The sequence below is a fragment of the Gekko japonicus genome, unplaced genomic scaffold, assembly GCF_001447785.1.
Source record: "Gekko japonicus isolate JY-2015 unplaced genomic scaffold, Gekko_japonicus_V1.1 scaffold127, whole genome shotgun sequence".
NCBI lineage: Eukaryota > Metazoa > Chordata > Lepidosauria > Squamata > Gekkonidae > Gekko > Gekko japonicus.
The window spans coordinates 383615-409004 of record NW_015170891.1 but is presented as its reverse complement, the minus strand read 5'-3'; the positions used below and the strand labels follow the sequence as shown (position 1 = coordinate 409004).

At 47.9% G+C, this 25390-nt stretch overlaps 1 protein-coding gene across 2 annotated transcripts in view; it reads left to right on the top strand.

Annotated features, from left to right (window-relative positions):
* Positions 1–25390, top strand: part of NEK6 (NIMA related kinase 6) — a 209739-nt gene that overhangs the window by 40370 nt on the left and 143979 nt on the right. Inside the window, exon 1 of one of the 2 annotated variants that reach the window (XM_015418435.1) lies at positions 21160–21197. The exons of the other annotated variant lie outside the window; for it this stretch is intronic. The gene's annotated coding sequence lies outside the window, so the exon portion shown is untranslated. Of the gene's footprint in view, positions 1–21159; positions 21198–25390 lie in introns of those variants that run through there. 2 annotated transcript variants of the gene reach the window in all.

Genomic DNA, 25390 nt, shown 5'->3' with positions numbered 1-25390 from the left:
TCCGCGATGGACTCGGTGGGACCTTGATTTCGTTTATAAAACGCATGGCGACAGGCGATCTGTGATGGTTGGAGCGAAAAATGTCCCTTTAACCGGTCTGTGACGACCTTCCAGGTTGCCTCCTTGATGTCGGTGGGTGCGACCAAGGATCGGGCGATATCAAACACCGTCTTTCCGCAGGAGCTGAGTAGCGTCGCCTTCTTTCTCTCCTCATCCACGATCTGGTTTGCTTGTAGGTGGAACTCGAACCTTGATAGGTACGAGTCCCAATCCTCTGAGCCCGGTTCGAATGCCTCGAACGCCAGGTTGACGGCCATTCCAGCGGTTGGTTCGACCACGACAGCAGGTGGAGCCGCGGCTGGTTCGGCCGGGTGTGCGTCTTCGTTCTCCGTTGTAGCGTTGGATTAGCGGGGCTGCCTACCCGTCCTAGGATCCCATCCTCGTCGCCATTTGTCAAGTATTGACTCAACGCCGTAGTAAGAAGTGATTTCAGCTTTATTTAACAACAGGAACCTCAGAAGAACACACAACAACAAACAGTGGAGCATAGCTCCCTTTTAAACAATCCCGGGCTGGTGTAGCCACGCCCAGGAATAGTTAAGGACCAATAGTATTCTTACAATAAAGTCCAATCAGGTTTGTTCCCTCCAGCACAGTTCTTAAGCTTTGATTGGTTACATTTTACCTTCAACCAATAGGATTGTTCCAGCTTAGAATCCTGGCTGAAACTCAAGCTTAACATTGCATTTAATACAGTGAATACATAACACTTACTGTGGGCTGTAAAGGGGTGGGGGTAGGGCCACGCATTCTGGAACTGGCAGCAGTATGGAGCCTCAGGACTGGTCTGACCTGATGTAAAAACCAGGAGCTTGGGCCTCTGTACTTCTGGCTTTGGACAGAACCTGCCCTTCATAGCCCTAGCTTCACAGTCAGCAACAGACTTGTGGGTAGGACAAGCTGTTCTGATGGCTTTCCGGTTGCCTTCACTGGCCACTTGCAGTTTTCATCCTTTCTCTGATTCCATTTATCTTTCCAAAATATTAGAAACTCTTGATTACTCTGGCCATCATGTATGTCATGGGGTGGACTGATGTGTTGCTTTGACATTTGATTGTGAAATCTGGACGATGCCTCGGCAACTTCAGATCTTTGTACCACCTCCAGATCTGGGACTGGCTTTTAGTCTTTCTTCAGCTTCTCTTGAACAGTGGTTCTCTAGACTACAACTGTGGCACAATACAGCTGTCAGTGCCACCGTGCCAGTAAGCACAGCCTTGTACCTTTGCGTCATTCCGCTGCCACCCTGTGACAAATGAAGTTTAACTTCTGAAATAAAAGCTGCAGGCTTTGTTAACTTGTTAACACTGGAAAATGTGTTTGCCATTGCAGGGTTGCCAGCTCCAGCTCTGGAGACTCCTGAATATCTGGGGGCAGTATCTGGGGAGGGTGGGGTCTGGGGAAGGAAGGGAGCATGAATGTGATGTCATAAAGTTCACCTTTCAAAGCTGCTTGTTTCACCCATCTCTGTAATCTGGAGATCAACTGGGAGAACTCAGCCCCACCTTGAATTCAGAAACCCTATGCTTGGTACTTAATGTGTCTGGCTTAATGTTCTCCTGTTCCAGTTTTTGGGTCAAAGGTGTTTTGGGGGTAAGGCACAAATATTCTTGGAAAAAATATCCTCAATTATGAGAACATCCAGGCTTTTATTATCCTCTTCTCAGCCACTGTTCACCCTTCCTGCTGTAGCTTCAGCACAATCTTTTCCTTCTTTTCACTACTCATTGTCTTCCTCAGTCGCATGGATTAATCCAGCCAGTTGGGAATTGTGTAATGAATGGGATGACATAATGACATAATACAGTCAAGCAGATTTGGCTACATGCTGATATCACTCAGGGCAATGCCTTTTACGTTGGTTTTAAACATGTTGAACTCCTTTAAAATACATTGCCAAAATACGGCAAAAAAAGGGGAACCCTTTACAATGCTGGCAAAAATGTCTGCAAAAAGCAGATGCCTTTCTTTCAGATCAGCCTTTGTATAATGGCACTATACATGTTCAGAGTTGCTGCCTTCTTTATCACCACTCAGCCCTAACATAGACAATGGGTTCTGAGGCCCAAAGCAGCAGCAGCAGCAGCAGCATCCTTTTCTGAGGACATCCAAGGTCCTCATCTTATACATCACATCTCCTTGCTGAGATCCTGGAATTTCCAGCAATGATGATTTCCTTATGATGACTCTTTTTTCTTGGTAGCTAATTAACGGTGCTATGGAAATTATGTTTTACAAGTGATAATGAGCATGGATTTTGATTCAGCTGCACAGCAACCGAACCTCAGTGAAATGGTAATTAGCTAAGCAGTTGGTTCGTCTGTATTCTGCATTAGGTATATTACCCTTGACTCCCCACTATCAGTTTTTGAGGAATGGAGAGGAGGAATGATGCTTCTAAATAATGAGATCTTTGAACCAAAATCAAACAAAATAGCCAACAAAACAGAAACATGAGGACAGCCCATTGCAACAGGCAGCAGTCACAGCCTCGTAAGATCCATAAAGATGCATAGAGAGCGTTTGGGGTACAGGGACTTTGGCTGCTAACTTACCAGGGCAAGCCTGGATTAATCATGCTGATAAACTGTAGAGCACAGTCCTGGCCAGTCAAGACCTGGTTGGCACTTCCCTCTAGAAGCCTACCATAGAGAAATGGCCTCTCCAACAAAGGCCTGTTTTCCAAAAGGATACCGGGGTGCTTGCCTCTCCCAGCTGTCAGCAAGGCCCTCTCTCTGATGCCGTCTTTGGGGCTCTTTTGAAACTCTCCCCCCCTTCTTTCTTATAGAGCTGCCTTATTGCAGCAATAAAAATAACAAGGTCCCCGCAGACCCTTTTATAAAGAACAATTTAGAGCCAGGAGTAAGTGTTGGGGGATCGAGATGAAAATAGGAGGCAGGAGTGCTAATGTGATATACAAGTGTGATTCAAGTATTATATTGATGCAGGAGGATTGTGGGTCCCGGGAGGATGGATGCTCAAGCAGAAGGCAGCCAGAGTTTGTGGCGCTGGCTCAGAAACAACCTTGCCTGGATAACAGGGCCACAGAGAGCTGGCAGGGACCTGGGTGGCGGCAATGGCCCAGGAGTGGCTACAGTAGGTCAAATGCACTTATTTCCCTTATAATAGCACATGTGGAATAAACCATCCCTCAGGCTGCCATTTGATATCACTCTACATTTGATAAGAGCTAATGAAGAGTGACAGGTGCCTAAGCATGAGGTGGAGTTTGGTGGGGAAGTGCTTTGCGGTGCACGAGGAGATGTGAGCTTTCTTCCTGACTTTCTGCTCTGGCTTTGACTGAGAGCCAAGGCATCTTGCTAATCAAGGGGAGGGAGGGAGTATTCTTTGCATTGATCCTTCCATCTCTTGGACAAGCTGCCTGTTGCTGTGTTCCAGACCCAGCATGATGTGACACAAGTCACCCAAATTGTGCTGCATGTTGCCACTCCAGTCAACAAAACGATACAAGCTAATGCTGTTTCATATCATCTGGAAGTTCTCTTCTTATCCTTTGTCCAACAAGCAGACACCAAAAATCAATGAAGTGATGGCTAAAAGGCCAAAGATCTTAGTCTTAACCCTGCAGGGTTGCCTGCACAGCCTGTAGCTAAAGAGGCCTTGGAGGACATGGAGTATTAAAGCTCTTGCTTTGCAGAAAGCCCCAGGTTTGACCCTAGCCAGTAAAGGGCTTCGAGGAACAAATATCAGCAAAGCTGGTTCTCTGTTTGAGAACCTGGGGATGTGGTGCTGCTCAGGACCCAGTACTGCGCTATGGGGACCAGTGCTCTGACTTTGGATAAGGCAGTGTTTATATGTTTAGGGGAGGAAATGTGGCTCAGGAGAAAAGTGCCTGCTTTGAATTCACAACAGTTCAGGTTCAATCCCTGACGTATCCTGCTAAAGGATCTCAGGGAGTCAAGACAGGACAAAAGGTTTTGCTTTAGGAACTAGCAAATAAGTGTTGGAAAAGGCAATGTCTGGTGTACAAAGAAGAAGACCCTGCAGGGTGCAGCAAGAAGTCAATTAGATAGAATAGTGAGGTCAGCCCCACCTTCTCTCCTGTTAAGTGTCCTTCCTTGTCTTTCTCCAGATTAGGGCAATTTCCCGCTTCTTCTTGAAAGTGCTACCCTCAGTCTTATCCTCTCTCTCAACAAGAGATGTAGTTAGGAACCTATCTCTCTCTCTCCTCTTTCCTATCAAGTATGTTAATTCCTAAATAATCCTCTTTAATCAGGTTGTGCACCATTGTTATGTTACTCTGCCAACAATAAGGACCAGTCAAAGTAGACAGTATGCTCGGAAGCTAAGCAGGGTCGACTCTGGCATGTTCTTTGATGGGATACCTCCTTGGAATACCAGTAGTCGGGAGGCAGGAGCAGGCTTTATTCAGCCACCTCTCTGAATACCCCCAGGCTCCCAGTAGGGGTCAGTCACCAGAGGTTGCCATGACTTCCAGGTGCATACAAACGTGCACTTGTGACCCCCCCCCCAAAAAAAGTAGACAGTACTAGGGTGGAGGACCTAATGGATTGGATTTAACTGGAACAGTCCTGCAGCTAAAGTGTCCTCCCCACCACAACACTCACCCCTCTGTTCCACCACGTGCCATCGACACTGCCATGTTGATGCCATGCGCCAGCTGCAGGGAGCCCCACGAGAGGAGATCCTGCCGTTTCTGGGACACCACGTACAGGAACTGCAGAAAGGTCAGCCACATTGCCCGAGCCTGCCATTCCAAGGGAAACCGGAGGTAACCGACAGCAACCCCAGCATCCACGCACACTGTGGAATTGCACACCACCTCTGTCCAGCAGCAACAGGTACTGAACTTGCCCCAGGACACCCCTAGCAAAATAACAGTGACTGAGTGCTCCCTCTAAGCTGTGGAGTCTTGTGAGCAAAAATTCTACTTTGTGAGCAAAATTGTGAGCGAGCGATTTGGCTACTGCATAAATTAGTTTGCTCTGGAGCCATCCTTCCTGAGCTAAGACAAAAATCTGTGAGCTGGAGGCTAAAAAACTGTGAGCGAGCTCACACTAACTCAGCTTTGAGGGAACAGTGGTCCTAATCGAGGGGAACCCCTGTAAAATGGAGCTCAACACAGGGTCCTCCATCTCCATAATTTCGGAAGACACTTTTAAGAGAACCTGTCCAAGGGGTGACCCTCACCTTAGGCCTGTTGGTTTCACCTTGCGGGACTTCCAACAGAACTAAGTGGCTGTGAAGGGGGTGGGCAGGTTCTGGATACAATACCGGAGTTTTGATGGACTTTTGGACTTGGTGGTGGTGGTGGGTAGTTGCACAAGTCTCCTAGGATGAGCCTGGTTTGCGCCCTTGGGGTTCTGAGTGACTGAAAGATTTTCAGCATGTACGCGACGAGTTCCCGGCCGTCTCTGATGGGATGCTCAGTCGCTACAACGGACCCCCCGTCTCACTCCACCTGAACCCAGAGGTGCAGCCCATATAGCTGAAGGTTAGGTGCGTCCCGTTCGCGTTGAAGCCTGTAATGTATCAAGATGGCCACAGCCATGTGGGCCTGGCCATGTGGTCAGGCAAACCTTCAAACTATCGACCCGAGAACAATAGCCAGCTCGGATCCTAGCGCGGGCCAATAGAGTTGCGTGGATCCGGAACATAAACCCATCGCAACTCAGGACTTGTAAATAGAACAAATCATGGGTAGTGGGGGAGTGTTGGGTGTGAGCGGAGAACCGTATATAAGCCGGCCCTGGACCGGGTAGTTTATCTTTTGTTTTCCCATGGAATGAATAAACTTGAGCTGATTTCACCATGCTACGCCTGGAACTCCAGTACTTTTCAAAGCCTAAGATAGATGAGAAGCTGGATCGGTTAGTGGGCCAAGGGGTTTTGGAGCCAGTTCCGCACGCCCTCTGGGAAACCCTGATTGTTGCACCCGTCAAGCCAAATGGACACATCTGCATCTGCGCGGACTATAAATGCACCATAAACAAGGTGCTGCAGGACCACTCCTACCCGGTTCCGGTCTTGGCCTCTCTAGTGGGCACCAAGGATTTAGAAAAGTTGGACTTGGCTCAGGCCTACCAGCAGCTACTGTTGGATGATGTGACTGCGGAGGCCCAGATGATCGTGATGCTCAGGGGCTCATTCTGCATAAGGCAACTGCAGTTTGGGGTCAGTGTAGCCCCGGGAATTTTCCAGAACCTAATGGACTCTCTCCTTAAAGGAATTCCCGGGGTCCAACCCTTCTTTGACGATGTTTTGATTGCCGCCCCCATGGACGAGGACTTTGCCGGTAGACTGGACACCATCCTGCAGCATTTTCAGCCAGCCTCAAGGTGAAGTGGGAAAAGGGCCTCCTGGGGGCTCCGCGAGTCGAGTTCCTGGGGTTCTCGGTTGATGTGGAGGGCATCCATCTGGCCCCAGACAAGGTGTGCACCATCATCGATGCTCCCACACCCACCTCCAAGCTGGAACTCCAGGTCTTCTTGGGGCTCCTGAACTTTTACCACTCCTTCCTGCCCTACAAAGCTGCACTTGTAGAACCACTTCACTGCCTCCTCGACAAGAAGGCCCCATGGGTCTGGGGCCAGAAGCAAACCGCCGCATTCAGGGCCATCAAGTAGTTGCTCACCTCCAACTCCGTCCTGGCCCACTTTGACAAGACGCTGCCTGTCGTCCTTGCATGCGACGCTTCCCTGTACAGCATCGGAGCCATCCTTGGACACCAGCTGCCAGATGGCCGGGAGGTCCCCGTGGCTTGCTACTCCTGCACCATGTCTTCAGCCAAGCGCAACTACGCTCAAATCAACAAGGAGGAGCTGGCTATCGTCACAGGGGTGAAGAAATTCCATGATTGCCTCTATGGATGGCCTTTCATCATCGTTATGGACCACAAGCCCCCTGCTGGGTCTCCTGGCTCCGGATCGCCAGACCCCCAGATGCTCTCACCTCGCGTGCTGCGATGGTCCATCTTCGTGGCGGGATACCAACATTCCCGTCTCCACCGCCTAGGGAAGTCTATGGGGCATGCTAATGCCCTCAGTCGACTGCTGCTCCACTCCTGCGATCCTGACCTTGCTCCCGCGCACCAGATCCTGCTCATGGAGGAACTCCCCAACTGCCCTTTGCAGGTAACTGACGTGTCTCGCCACACCGTGAAGGACCAAGTCTTCTCTCGCGTTTTGGACTGGGTGGGGAGGGGCTGGCCCATCAGCCGGGTGGGCCTGGAATTTACAGCTTTCTCCTCCCACTGGGAAACGTTATCAGCCCACAAGGGTTGCCTACTGTGGGGGAGCCGGGTGGTGGTCCCCACTCCCTTGTGCCAGTGAGTGCTATCAGCCATGCATGAGACACACCCTGGAATCGTGAGGATGAAAGCGCTGGCCCGAAATTATGTGTGGTGGCCAGGCATGGATAATGAGATAGAGGCCTGGGTCAAGCGCTGCCAGGCCTGTCAAGAAACCTGACCAGAACCACCCAGGGCACCAGTGCAGCAGTGGGAACCCACCCACAAACCATGGTCCCAGCTACACCTGGTCTTTGCTGGCCCCTTCCAAGGGCAAATATTTTTCATTTTGGTGGACTCATACACCAAATGGTTGGAGGTCATGCCTGTTGCCTCCACCTCCTCAAAAGCAGCGATCCAAGCAGATGGATTTTCAGCATACATGGCCTGGCCGACACTGTAGTGACAGACAACAGAACAGCCTTCACCTTAGGGGAATTCCAGGAATTTATGGGCTGCTATCTCATCCGTCACATCCACTCTGCTCCCTTTCACTCGGCCACCAATGGACACCGATGGAGAGGATGGTGCAGACCATGAAGAAGTCCCTCCGGCGTATCATCCACGGAGACTGGGACCATAGGCTCGCAGCCTTCCTTTTTGGCCACCGAGTGACCCCGAGCACCACCACCAGCCACAGCCCAGCAGAACTCCTCATGGGCAGGCGTCTAATCACCCGAATGGACAGACTGCACCCAGATCGAGCCCCTGAGCCTCGCCCGTCTCTGGAGAACCAAGAAGCGCCCAGAGGATTTTCCCCTGGTGACTCCGTGTACGTGAGGAACTTTTCTAGCGGTCCTGCCTGGATTCCTGCCAGGGTCATCCAAGTTACCGGACCCCTGTCCTATGAGGTGTCTACCGATGATGGTTAGGTCCTTTGTAGACACATAGACCAGCTCCACCACCGTCTCCTCCCCTCCGAACCAGAGTTGCTGCCAGCGGTCATGGAAAACTGCGATGCCGAACTGCCGCAACCACAGGAACCAGAGACTACGAGGGAGTGCCCATCAGACATTGCACAGCCAGATGGCCAAGGGGGTGCAGCGCCTGATCAAGCAGCCACGGACTTTCCCGACGTCACGCCAGTGCCGCAGTCTTCTCCCTGCACCGCGCCAGCAATGTCGGACCAAGGTCCAGAGACCATGACCCCTCAGACAGAGCTGCGATGTTCAACCCGTGAACGACGCAAACCAGCATACTTAAGAGACTTTGTCTGTTAAGGATTTTTGGAACTTAGGAGGGAGGGGTGTTATGTAGTGAACCTAAGGCAGCCCTCAAGGTGTACCTGGAACTGGTTGAACTAGCTACTCTTACAGGGCTTTTTTTGTAGCAGGAGCTCCTTTGCATATTAGGTGACACACCCCTAATGTAGCCAATCCTCTATGAGCTTACAGAGCTCTTCTTACAGGGGCTACTGTAAGCTCTTGGAGGACTGGCTACCCTAGGGGTGTGTCGCCTAATATGCAAAGGAGTTCCTGCTACAAAAAGAGCCCTGACTCTAGAACAATAGCTTACAAGGATCTGGAGTAGACCAATAGATAAATAGTGTAATATAAATAGCCTATCCTTGGGAGCAGGCCCATAGCCAGGATTTTTTAAGTCGGGGGCATTTAAATTTCTTAGGGGGCACTGGCTAATCGAATTAAAGGTAATTTAATTCAGTTTCTGGGGGAAATAGAGAGGTGCCGTCTGGCTCTCTGCGGCCACTGTAGCCGGCCCTTCATGCCAGACAGCTGCACAGGAATACTCAGTGCCTTCCCTGCACCCGCTACTGCTCAGGGGCCGTTGGCTGGATGGGAAGTCATGGGGCCTTGCCAGTAAGGCGGGGGGGGGGGGCTAGCCCTGAGATGCCCCACTGTAGCTATGGGCCTGCTTGGGAGTGGGTGTATGTGGGGTGGAGTGTTTGCATGCTTTATAAGCAGGGCTGAAACCATGCTGGGTCTTCTTGCTGTGTTTCTGAAATCACTAAATAAACTAGAACTCATCACTGCAATGCGTCCAGAACCCAGGGTTTAACATCTTCCAAGTTCTTGACTGTCTCCATCGGCTTTTGTTTACATGTGCTTTTGTGGCATAAAAATGTTCAGGAGATTTCTCTGTACTTCTCCGCTTGGCAACTGGATGGCCCCCATTGTGATTCACCCATATGCTGTACCAGCAGGAAAGCAATTGCGCAGGATGGCTAAAGGGAAACTGTGTGTTCATGGCACTCAGACAGACGATCTTAACTTTTGATATCATGCTGAAAAAAGGCAGAATACAGTCTGAAATTATATCAGTTGCTTGGTGAGGGACAGACTGGCAACAAAAACCCTTGAAAAGCATCAGAAAATGATCTAATATTAAGAGTGCCTCCCCAGTTGGGAGTTTTGATTTAAAATTTCAGCTCAGTTGCTGGAATACTGCCCCTCACAGCAGGCTGGTGTGCGTGTGGGGTGGGGTGGGGGTGGAGGAGGCAGGATTTTTTTCTTTTCCTGTTGACTTCCACTAAGGTGTGCCAGATTCCAGGTTTTGTAGGGCCATGCACACAAATCCCAGAACTTGTTAGGAGAATGAACACACACACACACAACACTGACTTCTACCAAATCAGACCACTGGTCCATCAAGGTCTGTATTGTCTTCTCAGACTGGCAGTGGCTCTCCGGGGTCTCAAGCAGAGATCTTTCACATACCTACCCATCTGGTTCTTTTACTAGAGATGCCAGGGATCGAAACTGAGACCTTCTGTATGCAAAACAGAGTCACTTCCACTGAGCCACCACAACCCCTTCCCATGCTGCTGCCATGCAGGGCTTTTGCAGAGTTGTTGGCTTTACTCCCTTGGGGTAGTTTGAATTATACCAAATTATCAGACTCTGTTGCTGGACTAGAGTCCAGGGATGTCTCCTTCTCCAGGGTTCCTTTAGTAGGGCTTGCCCTGGGGGAAGAACCTCAGAAAAGAGCAAGGGGTGGTGGTGGTTATAGCACCCTCTCCTGCTGGCAACCCCTCCCTGGTTGCTGTAGATGAGGTCTAGCCCTTCCTCCCTGGTTCTCCCAGGGTACACTTTTAAAAGACTGCCTGGGGGTGGGACAACTTTTGCTTCACTCATTCCCTCTATCCTGGGGAATGGGCATATGGGAGTCATAGGCTCTAAACCCAATGGGCAGCTGCCTGCCTGGGATCCCATTTTGCCTGTTCCTCCCCCATGGGAAGCCTTAACAGGGCTTCTCCTCTTGCCCCTGCTGGCCTAAGGAGGTCACCGCAGCCTGTTTCCTGCCCCACCCCTGCAAAGACACCTTCCTGGCTCCTGCAACCAATGAGGGAAGGGCCATAAGCTTGTGGTGGGTTCTGCTGCTTGTCTGCCACCCTTGTTGCCTCATGCCTCCACTGCTCGCCCCTTGCCTGCCTGGCATCTCTGGGTGTTGTGGTGAGCTGGGAAGCTGCTCCTGCAGCATCACACTGGGCTTCTGCAGTCCTCCCTGGATGGTTCCCTTGGCACGGTCTGGAGGCCTCTGTCTCTTCAAAGGGAAGTGTGGGGACGGGAGGCCCTAGACACAAATCCTGGTTCTGGGTAATCCAGATCCAACACTTTCTTGGCAAGTGCCCAAAAAGAGGTGCAAAAGTTTTGCTGAGAGAACCCAGTAACAACATTGCTGTGAAACTATTGATACTAGCACTATACCATGTTTTATGGTTTTAGCACTGTTTATTTGTATTAACTGATGTTGCTTAATTTTAATCTCGATTATTGTTAATTCTTATGCAATTTTATGTAAACCACCCTGACCTGGCCCTGGCTGGGAGGGCGGGATAGAAATTTAGATGATGGTGATGGTGATGGTGATGGTGATGATGATGATCTGTAGTGGAGCCACGGTAGAGGACAAGCCTACTGCAATCAAGTCTTTTAGGGTTGCCAACCTCCAGGTGGGCCGAGTTCTCCCAGAATTACATCTCATCTCCAGAATACAGAGATTAGTTCCCCTGGGGAAAATGGCAGTTTTGGAGGGTTGTCTGTGTGACATCACATCCCTGCCTAGCTCCCTCCACTCCCCAAACTGTGCCCTCCCCCGGATCCACTGCAAAATCTCCAGGAATTTTCCAGCCTGGCACTGGCAACCCTAGGGCTAAGGCCTGACACTCACCAATCCCTCTCAGGTTTACTTTCTGGAACTTCCTTGGTTCGAGGGGACTTTGAGATAAGAAGGAACTAGTGGGTCAAGAGCACATGATGTTTCACAGTGGCTGGCTGGCTGCTGCTGCTTCTGTGTTTGTGTGCATGGTGAGCACATGTGTGGGTGTGTGGTTTGATGCCACTTCCAAATTCCAAACTGCTAGTGCAGACACACACACATACACACACACCCATTATAGAAAGGCATTGTACCACAAAGCCCTTTTTAAAAATGTCAGCTGTTTCTGAAGTTGTTTCTAAGACAATAAATTATCCTGGCTCAATTGCTCACTTGCCATAGACAGCTCACACATGGCCTTTTTTAAAAAAAAAGCCTGTGGAATATGGTTTTGTGAATTAACATCTATTTGTAAAGGCATGTTTATGTGCATCTCTAAAACAGTTCATGGGCAAATCCACTGAATGAGAAACACCAGAAACAATTTTATATGTTCCCCAGTGACATTCCTGTGTTACAGATACTTTATGCAGAAAGGGCATGTGTATGCACAGGCATACACGCGCAAGCATGCATAGGCACACACATACCCCTGCCACCTGCAAACCTGGGGGGGGACAGAATTTGAATTCCTTTTTGGAGCTGGCTTTCTGCCAGCCCATCCCTCCCCCACATTCTACGTAATTGCTGTTCTGAGTCTTATGGCACCAGAGTTTATTGTTCCACAGCCTGTTTGCTTGTCTTGTGAGGTGCACACCCAGGCTCAAGGTTGCTGAAATTCTGAGCAGGGTTCATGCAACACAGAAACTGTCGTCGGCCAAGAAGCCACCCCCATTTCAGAATGCCAATCACACACTTTGGCTGGGAAAGGGAATGTGGCCAGGTACAGGTTTCTTGTGGGGCCTAACATCTCTAACATAATTTCTTCTCACTGCTGTTGAGAGGAGTTCTTTCCTCTTTAAGAAAACAAAACAAACAATACCCCATCAAACAAGATGTCTTCTTGCAGATCTCACCACAATCCAACAGTAAGTGCCTTTGATTCCTTTCATATCAATGTGGCTAAGTACTATTGACTCTGTGTTGGATTGTGGCCCTGTGTTTTCCTGGGAAGCTGCCTACACAGCTTCTTTCAATCAAAGATCATTTAATTTGTTCTCTGATCATTGTCTCCCATTAATTGTTTTAAAGAAATCTCTAGCCTTCATTTCAATTCTATTCCCGGGTGGCCACAATAGGTTTTAATTACTTTTAGGTGGATGGTGCCTTGTAAAAACTGTACAACAGCTTTGTTAAAGATCACAGGATGTTCTTCTAATCGGTTTCCCATTAAAAGCCAATGGGCGCCCATCAAAATGACTTATGGTACATGCTGTAAAAGAGGGGGGGGGACGACTAAATATCTTCCTTAAAGGAATTTAAACATTACATACTTCATTTAGAAATGGATCAAGACAAAGGTGAACGTTTAATTTGCATCTTTTGCTTATATGCTGATCAGGCAAACAAGTTGTTTTGCCTCTTATGCTAAGGGGGAATTTCCAGCAATAAAGATATTTTGGTGGGAGTGGGACCTTAAAGACTGGATGTTCTAGGATCCTCCTCTGGATCCTTGAGCTCTGCCCACGTTTTCTACTACATCACCCATAAAGAAAGTAAAGAAAACATGGATTTGAGCCTGGAACCCCCACCAAAAAAGGGGTGATTTTTTAGATTAATGCTTGCACTCTTCCAAACATATTCCTAACCATAGCTAAAATGAAAAATGTATGGGAATGTTTCATAACTATATAATAAAGTGTTGTACTGGACTTTAAATACAACCCATCTGTTTACTTATTTGAAAAATGTATGCCCTGCTGTTTCATCAACATGGTCTTCTAGGTTTATTCCAAGCCAAACAGCCAGCTGAGTGCCTCCCTCCATCCATAAGCACACAGCAAAGAATTTTATTCTCAAGAGAAAGGCAAAAAGGAAGAGAGGATGACAAGAAAACAAATAAAATTTCCCCTTTTTAATATTTTCCACCTTTTCTCATCCTTTCTGAGAAACAGTCTAGTTCTTTATTAAGCCTCATATCCTCAGCCATAGAAAAACTGTACAGCTGCACTTTAGAATAAACTGTGCAGCATGGTTTATAAAATCATAAAAGAATTAACTTGATGCATAAAAACATCACTGTCACATCAAACAGCCATAATCTCAATCTTCATTGAAGAGTGGGAAAAAGTCTACAAACCACCTCAACTAAATGTACATACATAAGTACTGTCAAGTCGTAAGCAGCTTATAGCGACCCCAGCAAGGGGCTTTCCAGGCAAGTGAGAAGCAGAGGTGGTACATGCCACTGTCGTCCTCTGCAGAGTCTTCCTTGGTGGCCTCTCATCCAAGTACTCACCCTGCTTAGCTTCTGAGATCTGACGAGACTGGGCTACACCATGCCACCTTCCCTCCCAACAAAATGTAGGACTCTCATTATTAGTTTGCTGGGAAAGGCACTCGTAACTGTTACATGGACATTGTTCAATAGATGTCTATGATAGGAGTCCTGGAACCAAATGGCAAGGAGATGAGGTGGGTCTTGCTGCTGTGTAGTGGAAGAGGATTTGGCAGGTGCAGTTTGGTGTCTGCAGTAGCATATTCAGCTGCATCAAGGGATTTTCAGCACATCCAAATATATTACAAATTCCTCAAAGAGAGAACGGCCAGCTGCCTTTGGAAAGGTCTGGCATTTCACTCCTGTGGGCCATATGAAGATCAGAGTGTTTGCAGCAGTGTCAATTGCAAGGAATGGTAATTGCTTAACATCTTTGTGTATTCCTTTGCAATGTCCTCAAAAGGTTGAAGCAGTTGGAAACACCCTAAAACATTGCCAAAGTCACATATTTCTGCCTCAGTAGAACCAGTGAGGCAGTGATTCTGGCATCTGGCTGGACTGAAGAACATGGACAGAATCTTCAGAGCTGGAAGTTGTGGCTTGCCGGTGGACAGGAGCCTCTGCTCCTCTCTTTTTGCAAAGAAAGCCCTGAAGACTTTGATACCTGGACTTTGTGTCTATTTATGAAACACACTTTTAGGTTGCTTCTCCTGTGTGCTTAAAGCAGAAATTATAAAGTACATAGTACATTAAAAGAGACCCCATAAAATTAAACAAAAACATTGTTCAAACAAAACAACCCCAATCCTAGTTGATGCTTGTTGCAGTGTGGAAAAAAGGGACAATTTTTCTTCTCACTTCTGCAGCACTCCAGATGAAGGAGCTGAGGCTTCCCACTCTGTCCTTGCCAAGCCCATTCATGCCATCCCCAGGCTTCGTGGGACATCTGAGATCTTGGGCTCTCACTTCTTTCTGGCAATGGACCTATGAAGATTGAGTCAGGATAATTCAACCCACCTCCACCCTGCTACACTTGTTTGCCATGCAATATACAAGTTGCTCTCCTGGCAGCTATAAATTGCTTCTTGTAAAATGGTATCTTCTATTCCCTCCCTCCACCCCCAGTGCCTGGGCTTGTAAGAGATACTGTGGTAATTAATGAGAGCATCAGCCATGGGGGGATACTGACTGAACTAGAAAAGCAGGGCCTGTACATGTGAGGAAGGAACAACAAGACTCGAAATATCATACCCACAAATACACACCCTAGGCAACAGTTGCCAGCAATGTTCCCTCTAAGCTGTGGAGTCTTGTGAGCAGAAATCCTACTTTGTGAGCTACTGGCATTAAAGTTGTGAGCAAGCGATTTGGCTACTGCATAAATTAGTTTGGTCTGGAGCCATCCTTCCTGAGCTGAGATAAAAATGTGTAAGCTGGAGGCTGAAAAACTGTGAGCTAGCTCACACTAACTCAGCTTAGAGGGAACACTGGTTGCCAGTACTTTCTCCACTTGTCTCATCACCAACCTAGCTGCTGCTCCAGTACCTCTGCCTAAAGTATGGTGCCTAGAAAAACCCAGTTGTTTCCTTTAATTACCAGTTTTGAATTCTTCTTATTACAAAAGGCTAGGGGTAGGTTACACTACTACCTAATTAAGACTTCAGCATGAGCAAGTCTCTTTGTCCAGCTCCTCCGCCGCCTCCTCTGCATGGGCAGGAGAGGCACCATCAGAAAGCTGAAAGGGAGGAGAACCAGTTTATACTTGGGGAGGGGTAGATGATATGTGTGCCTTTTCACCAGGGAGAGAGACCCCCAAAAGCTACACCAACAAATAGGGCTGCCAACTCTGGGTTGGGAAATTCCTGGAGATTTGAGGTGTGGAGCCTGGGGAGGAGAGGGACCTCCACAAGGTATAATGCCACAGAGTCCACCCTCCAAAGCAGCCTTTTTCTCCAGAAGAACTGATCCATGTAGTTTGGGGATCAGTTGTAATTCCAGAAGATCTCCTTGTCCACCTGGAGCTTAGCAATGCTACCCACAAAGAACAATATTAAGGAAAAGGGCCTCTCCATGCACAGTGAAGAGATATTTTGTTCAACACTTGGAAGACCAAGCCCATCCCTTTTCATCCTCTACTATTTGTGGGCTTCAAACCCCAGCCTTCCAAGTGGCCCTCAAAGTATCTTGCTGGTATTAACCCATTCTATAATGTTGCCTCCCATGTCAGAAGCCAATAGGAAGCTGCAGCATCCGCATTTGTGCTGAGACCTGTATCCCTTGCTGAGGCTGTAAAACCAGCAGAACTTGGGGTAGGATCCTCCGGTTTGGTCCTGGCCTTCTGGGAAATGTTTCTGCAGCTCTGAACGAGTCCCCCTGGATTGCGCTTGCAATAGTCTGTTGTTCGCTTCTCATTGCATCTCTCTCCCTCCCCAGTAGGAACCACATGAAGGCTTCGTCTAGGTCCCCTTAGTCAAACTGTGACTGTTCATGGCAACTACCCATTAGTGCCCTCTTGTTGACGGTCTTCTCCCCCCTCCCTGTCTGGAGATTACCAATGCAATCATTACCAGCCAGCGCTGTCTCAGGTGGTATGACGGGAATCTAGAGAGGCGCATTAATACAGTGACTTTGTTCATGCTACAAATGTTCAGTATTATTTAGCATTTCTACTTGGCTTGAATGGCTGCTGCAGCTATTGTGGAGGAGCTGCTTCCCAAAGTTAGGAGAATGTTTCTCTCTTTTTGTTTTTGAGCATAGCACATGTGCATCAGAAATGCCAGTGAGACCTATTCACTGCAGAGAAAGAAGTAAAGGGGCATGGCCAGTTACCCCCTCCCCAACGTTCCATTGGCTCTCCTGATCTGGTCTGGCCATCATTGCTTCCAGGCTGGGCTCACCTCTTTTGCCTGGGCAACAGTCTGCTCCACACAATTCTGTGTTACAGTTATCCCCAGAAGCAGCTGATGATAGCAATAGCTTGCTGCATACCAAAAGAGCCTTATCACTGGGGGACTCTTCAGGCAATGGCCGTGGGTGGCACAGGCTGGTGGTGATAGCTGGGCTGTTGGGAGTGTCAGAAAGGACCATTTATCCTCGTTCCTGCTTCTGTTTCTGCTGCTCAGGGACAGCAGAGGGCGAAGGTGAGACAGCAAAGCCAGCACTACAAGCAGGTCCAACTTCTGGTGGGCAACAGAAATCCAAACCTGGGCGTTCCCCCTCCCCGCTTGCAGTAAGAATGTTTTGTATAAAGATGATGACAGCTGACAGGTCTTTAGCATAATGAGCATGTTGGGGCCCTTCCAAAGCAGGGGCCCAGATGCTGCACTCTCCCCCTCCCCATCACTGCAGAATGGGAACAAAACAGACAACAGACCTGCCTCTCTTCAGGCAACAGACATTTCAAACTCATTTTTGCCGTTTTGGCTTCCTTCAGGTCAGATTTTTTCCTTGTCTGGCCTTTATTTAACACAAATTTTAAAAAAAGATTATTTCCAGAAATGCACGTATTTTGCTTCCCCCCCCCCCCAACTCTGTCACTTCTTATTATCTCAAACAGAATTTTCAGGCAAGCAAATACCCTCTTTGAAAATACTTTAGGTAACTTAATAGGACACTGTCTGAAAAATCTCTGAACTTCATCCAGGGTTCCGAGGCAAAATGCAGACAACAGCTGGGGGTGAAGGAAACTTTGCTGCTTGTGCGGCTGGGGTCTGTGTTTCCCATTAGGGAAGAGGCTGCTGGAAACAGTCCCATTCCCAGACTGTCTGCTGTTGCAGACCACTGGCTGATAGAGGTGGTGGTTTGGTTGCTTGAGACTAGAAGGTTTCCTTTCAGACTACTGGGGCAGATTTTTTGGGGATACCCCCGATCTACCATTCCCTGTCCCGCATATTTCTTTGCCCTAGTCCTCAGGGTATCACCTGTGCAGTGGCAGATATTTGGGGGCTGTCAGGACCTGCTGGATCTTCAACCAAGAGGCTGTGGAGGGCAGAAGGCCATAACTATTCTCTTCCGGCTGGCCCCACCTGGAGAAAGCCTGTTGGTTGCCTGCCCACCATCATGTTCCCATCCAGTGATCCACAAACTGATTCCGTTGACTTGTTGGGTCCAGGCCTTGATTCAGGTCTACACAGCTTGGCCAATCCATCAGCCCCATCCAGGGGAGAACTGGTTGGGAGGGAGCAGCACTTCTGGAACTGAACCCCAGTGCCAGCCATCCCCCAAGTATGCAGTCATAATTCCTGAAGCCCTACCTTCCCAACAGGCACCAAGGTCACCATCATCAAGTCCCACTCACTAGAGATGACAAGAGGCCCCACCAGGAGGTTACAGAGCACTACAGGAATGCCACACTCCACATGCAAGCACAGGCCCTTTAAGAAGTACTCCTTGGCCTTGGGGAGTAAAGCCTGGCTGGATCTACTTGATCCCCCTCTGGTATTTAAGAGACCATAGTCTGCCTCTAGCAGCTCTTTGAACAAGTAGTCTGCCCTGGGACCATCCAGTGTTCTGCAGCTTGCCTTCAGCCAAGCCTGACCAGCTGACCTCCTACCTTGGGAGGGAGTGACTCTACCCTTTAGAGTTCTGGCATAAACTCGGCTCTGCTGTGCAGACACCCAGCCAAGACTGGACATTGGCCTATCTATAAATACTTCCACATCAGATTTTATGAGCCTATGAAGATGCCAATGGACCACGTCTCCTCTGAATGGCAATGAATCTCTGGGATTTCAGACAGAGAAAGGCTTTTCCAACACCTGCAAGCTGAGACCATTTAAGTTCCATGGATTAGACATGGAGCCTTATGCATGTAAAGCCAGTGCTCGATCTCTGAGCCATGACTTCTCCCTATATGCTTTGCTTCCAACTCATCTGCTTGCTTCACTGTCTGTCTGCTGTATCTCAGACCATTAGAGCTAATACCTCAGCTGAGTTCCCAGCCAGTGAAGAACTTGACCTTTGGACAACCCCTTTGATGTGATGCTTTGACAAATCCTGGGTCAATAGCACCTAGCAAGCCTGGTCCCTGATTCTATAGCTGTTGAAGCTTTGCTTTACATAGGCTCCCTACAACCAAGAGCTGGTTGAGATCAGAAAGTGTTTGCCAGCTTGAAGAAGCGTAAGGGTTGCCTGTGGAGGAACAGAGTATGAAACAGGCCTTCCTGAGGACATGTGGGCTTGAGCACTTGGGGAAGCCTGTTAGAGCAGGCCTCAGTTTGAGTCAGGGCTGAGCCCCAGAAATGTGTGAGGTGGGAACTTAAAGCATTTCTGTCAACTGTCACTTGCTGAGCTTCCAGAGGCAAGATGGGACATAGTCTTTGGGCTTGGTCTACCTTGGAGATGTTCCCAGCCATCCCCATGTGACTGAGAGGAACACTGGTCAGGCCAGTAATAGCTGTGCAATTTACTGATGTACCATGGGTTTGTCTTGTTTGGGAGGGAGCTTTTCCATGTGTCTAACTGAGACTGGACTGGACATTTGTGTGGACAATGTATTTCTGTTGTCCTATTCACAAAAATGAAGGATGTTCACTGCCACTTGGAATATTTGAAACCTGTCAATGTATTCCCCTTACTTAATAATGCCTTCATACACCATGCTCATTCACTCTTTCTTCGTACATTCTTGTATCACCCCTGTCCCTTCATGGAATAGAGATTTCTGTATAGGATTCCAGGACTGGAAGTTCAAGCCAGTTTGGTGTAGTGGTTAAGAGCGGCTGACTCTAATCTGGAGAACCAGGTTTGATTCCCCACTCCACTACATGCAGCCAGCTGGGTAACCTTAGATCAGTCATAGTTCTCTCAGAGCTCTCTCAGCCCCAGCTACCTCACAGGGTTTTTGTTGTGGGGAGAGGAAGGGAAGGAGATTGTAAGCCACTCTGAGTGAAGGGCAGGGTATAAATCCAACTATTCTTCTTCCTTAAAATACACACACACACACAATGAGAGAGAAAGTGTAGTGTATCAGGCCCCTACAGGGCCGGGCATGCCTGGGCTTGCCCAGGCACAAACTCCTCAACCTTCATGCTAAAAGACAATGGGCAAGTAGGATCCTAGCCAGGCCCAGGCCCAATGAAAGGGCTAGGTCCCAGGCCAAGAGGCCAATAGGTCTCTTGGTTAGTGTAAATAGCCTATCGGGAGTGGGGGGGTGTTTGGTGGTGGGTTTCTCTGAGGGAATATAAGCCGGCCTGCGCGCCGACTAACTTGTCTTTGTTCCTGACTAAATAAAGGAATGCTTAGCTGAAGTCACTCTCCGTATGCATACTTTTCAGAAAGGATTTAAAGCCAAACAGGATTCGCAGCCTGAACCAAACAGGCTCTTCAGAGCTGGGGAGGATGCCCTTCCAGTAATTAAGGCAAAGTGAGGGGAACCGTGCTGCACTCTTCTGCTTACAGGTCTTGGTTCTCCTGGGGCCCAGCCATTTGCTTTGCTGCCTGCTGTGGCTCACTGCCTCTGCCGGTGGACATCAGACAGTTTATTACAGTAATTTATCACCCCATAAATGTGGTTCTCTTGTATTACTGGATAATTCTGAAAGAAATATGTTTTAAAAATTAAAAATGCAGCCGGTGTGTGCACCGTCAGGTCTGTGGGGATACATTTTTGCCACAACTGTAACTGCCTGGGTACTTTTAATACCTCTGCCTTCAATTATTTAAAGTATTATGATTTTTTTTACTCTTCTCTGAGCTTCGGCAGTTATAAATAAAAGATAAGTGTTGAATTGTATGCAGGTCCCCGTAAGCAGTCCCATTATTGATACTTAAAGGGATGGAATTGGACTGGAGTTTCTTATGTGTGCTGAAATCTTTGGACTCTGGTTCAGAACAGACGAAACAGCTATTTTTCTCCTCTCCCTGGTTCTCTTTCCCCTTAAAGCTGCCCTGCAGGCTACCTGTTTTATGCCATATTGGTTTCCACTGCTTATGCTAAGCATGTCCATCCCTGGTCATCTCCTCCTTCCAGGGTTCCTGTATTTAAAAGGCCAGGGCTGGGATGAATGTTTATGCTAAGTACTCAAGAGACTAAGACCCTTAGGCAAATGGGTGGAGGGCTGCTATTGGTTAACTTCAGATCCCACCTGTCTTCCTGATTGGATTTTAAGCCAATTTAGATGGGAAGGGAAATCCCAGGAGGTCTCTTACACAGGCACTGCCTAGGCCCATACTAGTCTGTTTTTTTCATTAAATCTTTATCATGCCATTCCTTCAAGGAGCTTAGTATACTGTCCACAGTTTTCCCTTCTTCTCTTTTGTTATCCCAGGTGGCTTGGGAGAGAGTGTCTAGCTGTAGCTCGCCCTGTCACAGGGCCCCTTATATTGACTGGGACCTTGGCACTGGGAATTTGCTTTGTTGGAGCAGACACACAGGTAAATACATAAATACATGGGTGTTTTGCATAGTGGGGGAAAGAGCAGTTCCTTGGGGCCATTTCACATCAGGAAAATGGCATGGGGGAAGGATTACCCCGCCCTTCCCCCATGCCATGATCCTGATCCAAATTGGGGCTTGACACAGAAGATTTTTTTTTAAACCTGGGAACTTTATTCATGAAAGTCCCAGTCCTCAGTCACACACTCTGCCTATTATTCTGCACTGCCTTCTGTTTGGCTTCAGCCAGGTGGCTGCATTTGGAAACCCTTATGCATATTCTAGAGTTTATGTTTTTTGTGCTTTAAAATGGTAGTACAAATATCTTCTGTTTCAATGCTGTAATGCACACAAGGGCAGTAAATAGCTTTTACAAGTAAATAAAAATGAATCCAGCGTGCCCACTCATGTCTCACACAGAGTAGGATGCGAGTCACACTTCCTGTTCTTCTCGGCGAAGATTTGCATAATCTCTTGCATCTTCTGTTTCTAAGAAGTGACCTCAAGCCTTGGATGGTGACAGAAAAAAATGAGTCACGCATTTGTGAATGGAGAGATAAATTCTGTTAGGTTCTGTGCATGCAAAACCTCAAGGCTGGATTCTGTGTCACTGCCACCACCTTCTTTTGGAGAAGAAGGCTGAACAAACCACAGACAAAAACACCATGAAGGCTGGCAGTGAATGGAGTGTAAGAGGAAAGACTTCTGGAGAAGGCCTCTGGAGGAGACTTCTGCAAGGCTTTTGGAGAGGGTTTTTTTAAGCTGCTGAGTGAAAACAGAAGCTGAGAAGGCTGCAGGGGAAATGCCAACTTGCTGGAAAGGGCCTCAGTAATTCCCCTATTAGGCCCAAGTGAGACGGCTTTGTGAGTCATGATGCTATATTAAAACAGCCTCATTTTGAACTGCATTCTGGTATCCCTGCAGCATACCATCTTCTACCCACACGTAGACCTGATTCAGAAGTGCATTGACTGTTAAGTGTTTGCAATGAAGTGGCCATGGCAGGGATCAACTGGGACTTGAACCTCCTAGTCCTTAAGTTAGGGCTCCCTTTTGGTAAGCGACTCAAGGTTGCAGAGAGGATGGCACAAAGGCAGGACTGTTGTCTGCAGGCTCTACCCCAAATGGAGGGTTTCCATTCCCCTGTTCCAGGTGGGGGATCCCCCACCCCAAACAGTGACGTTGCCATGCGATGCCCCCGATGCGCTGATGTCCTGCAGAAGTAACATAATTGTGTCAGGGATGTCGCGTAGTGATGCTGTGTTTTTTGGGGGCAAAACTCTAGTTTGATGCTGATTTTACCATAGAGCTTTGCCCAAAAACCAGACCGTTGTCCCTGACGTCACCGGTGCAATGACATCACTTCTGGGTGACGTCAGCACGTTGTGCAACATCACTGCCCACTCCCAGAGTGCCCCCAATCCTTCCCACTGGAGCGATGATCCCACCAGGCAACCCTACCCAAAAGGCAGACATTGGCTTTCCTTGACCTGCCCAGCAATGAATACTTCCAAGTCAGATAGCTTTCTTATTTCATCTGCCATTGGACTTGGCCAGCTGCAGGTCCTTGTTTCTGCCATGTTTGGTCATCTACTGTGTTTTGTGAGAACAAATGCAACCTGCTTTGTGTACTTGGGGAGGGAATGTCCCTCTCTTTTTGAACTTCACAGAATAAACAAAATACGTTTAATTGGGACTATTATTTCACTTTTACGGGAGAGCCTTTAAGATCAGACGGCAGCCTTCTCTGCAATGGTGGAAATAACTAGGCCTAATTAGTTCCATTTTCCAAAGAACCTCAAAGGCAGCTGATGAAAGGAGCTTGTTGCGAGTCAAGTAAGTTCACCTAATGTGCGGGTGTGGAGAAGCTGTATGGCAGGCAGTGGGGTACATAGAGGGGAAATGGTGGAGAAAGAAGCTGACCCAATGGGATCTGGGGTTTGCAGCAGGAGATAAGTGCATAAGAAAAGTCCTGTCCGATCAGACCAGAAACCTATCTAGCCCAACATCCTGTTTCCAACAGTGGTGAGCCAGCAGCCCTTTCCCATTTTTTGTCCTTCTGGCCCCTGGAGAACACTGCCTCTCTACATGGAAGTTCCATTGAGCACTCATCACTAATTGCAGTTGAGAAATCTATCCCTAAACATTTTTAAAAATCCTTTTAAAAAGGGTCAGAGCAAAGAGTCGTTGAAGAAGCATTAAGAAGCAACAAAGGGTTTTACTTTGCCCAGCAGCTACCCCTTTGGTTGGGACACCTGGAAGGTCACACACCACATGCCTACTTGAAGCCACAGTGATGGGAAAATGGACCCATGTCCGGTGAGCCATTAATGTGTTGATGTGATGTCCTTGGGCAGCTCAGTTGCTGATCAGTGATCTGGAAGATCTGCATGTGCCCTGACATGATGCTGGAGGTTTTTCCAAAGGCTCCGCGGCTTTGCAGCCCTCTGCAAAGAGGCTCATTGGGCAAAGAGAGAGAGATGTCCAGATAAACCTAAATGTGACCCGACTTAATGCATCACATTCTACTAGATGCCCACGTGTTCTATGGTAATTACTCAAAATTAGGGACAATGGAAGGGCAAGAAGTAAGAGGAACTGCAATGCTGTGGAAGAAGGGATGATGCTTTTAAACAGACTTTGTTTATTTTATTTGGACTTGTACCATGTTTTATATAGGAAGATATTTCCAGAAAATAAAACTACTTTTGGCAGATAAAAAGATGAACCATTTCTACAGCCCCCACCTCACCAAAAGCTTTTGCATAAAGATGATTTGCAGAGCTTCAGAAAACTATTCCCGCTTCAGCTTTTCTCTGCCCCCCCCCCCAGCATTCCCTTCTGTAAGAATGCTTTGTAAATGAACACAATTAGAACGTTGAACAAAGGGAAGTTGGTGGGCTTGGCATGATGGAGGCAAGGAAAGAATGTGGTGCTTGGGAGGAAATGAAGGAAAGCCTGTCAGGACTCAGCAAGCTACCAGATGAGAAGTTCCTGGAGCCAATGCCAAGAGGGCAGGGAAATCATTCTGTCATACACACCAGAGCTCCTCCTTTTAAGGGCTTGACTTCCCATGCTGTCTTATGGAATGCAGCACCTTCTCTCTTGGACTGCCCCCCCCCATTTTTGAAAGGCTGTTCTATAGTTCTTGAATGTAAACAGAGACCAGTAATGCAATGCTAACTTGACCCAAGTTCTTTAAAATTCCCCATTTTGTTTATTTTCTTCTTTGCAGAAACAGCAATGCATTTTTTTGTATTCTACACAGCCCTAGATTTTTAGCAGTGACACCTAATTTACATGCAAGAAGATCAAAGAGTGGATTTCCACAAGTTTTTAAATGATGTATTTCTTCCTCTAAACTTTAAATAATGTTTTTGTTTCCTGTGTTACATGCTGAGCTATACTACCTATTTCAAAAGCCAGTCAACCCACTTGTAAAGCTGCGTGCAGAATCCACCCATCCCTGGGGAAGATGGGAACATTGGGTGGTTGGCAAAATCCCTTTGTGAAAGACCTCAAGGCACTCTTTTGACCTTTTATGTTGCACCAGCATGGCAGAAGCAGGAAATGAAATGAATGGCATCTGTATCAGAGCAAATGTGATGATGTGCCAGACTTGGGTCTTTGTATAAATGAAACTCTGGAGATAACTTATTGTAATGGCTTTCAAACTGTGTTCTGGGTAGTGACTACTTATTTTCAGTTTTTCCAGTGGAAATAATTGGAAATTTAGGTGAGCACTGAATCATTTGAGTGCTTATTAAGGCACGGCTTTACTCACTCAAAATGTGTAGTATTAAGATTTTTATACAAAACAACCGACAGATAATGATAATTATAATGATAGCTATCATGTATACTGTAGGCATATGCAGCATATTTTCAAGCAGGGGTCATTTCGTAGAAAAAGAGCTAGGGGAACTCATTAGCATAACTCATTAGCATATGCCACACCCCCTGACATCAGGGGCCCGGTGGTGGACCTGCAAGGCCGGCGGGAGTGCAAGGAAGCCCCGCCAAAGCCCTCCCTGGCCCCAGGCAGGCAGGGGTGGGGAGAGGCGGGGAGGAAGCAACTTACCCTCCCTCTTCTCCTGCCTCCTCCTGGCTGACTGAGGGCTGGAAGCAGGGCGGCCAGAAGCAGGGGGCGGGGCTTCGTCATGTGCCCCGCCCCCCGCACCTCACCCGGGAG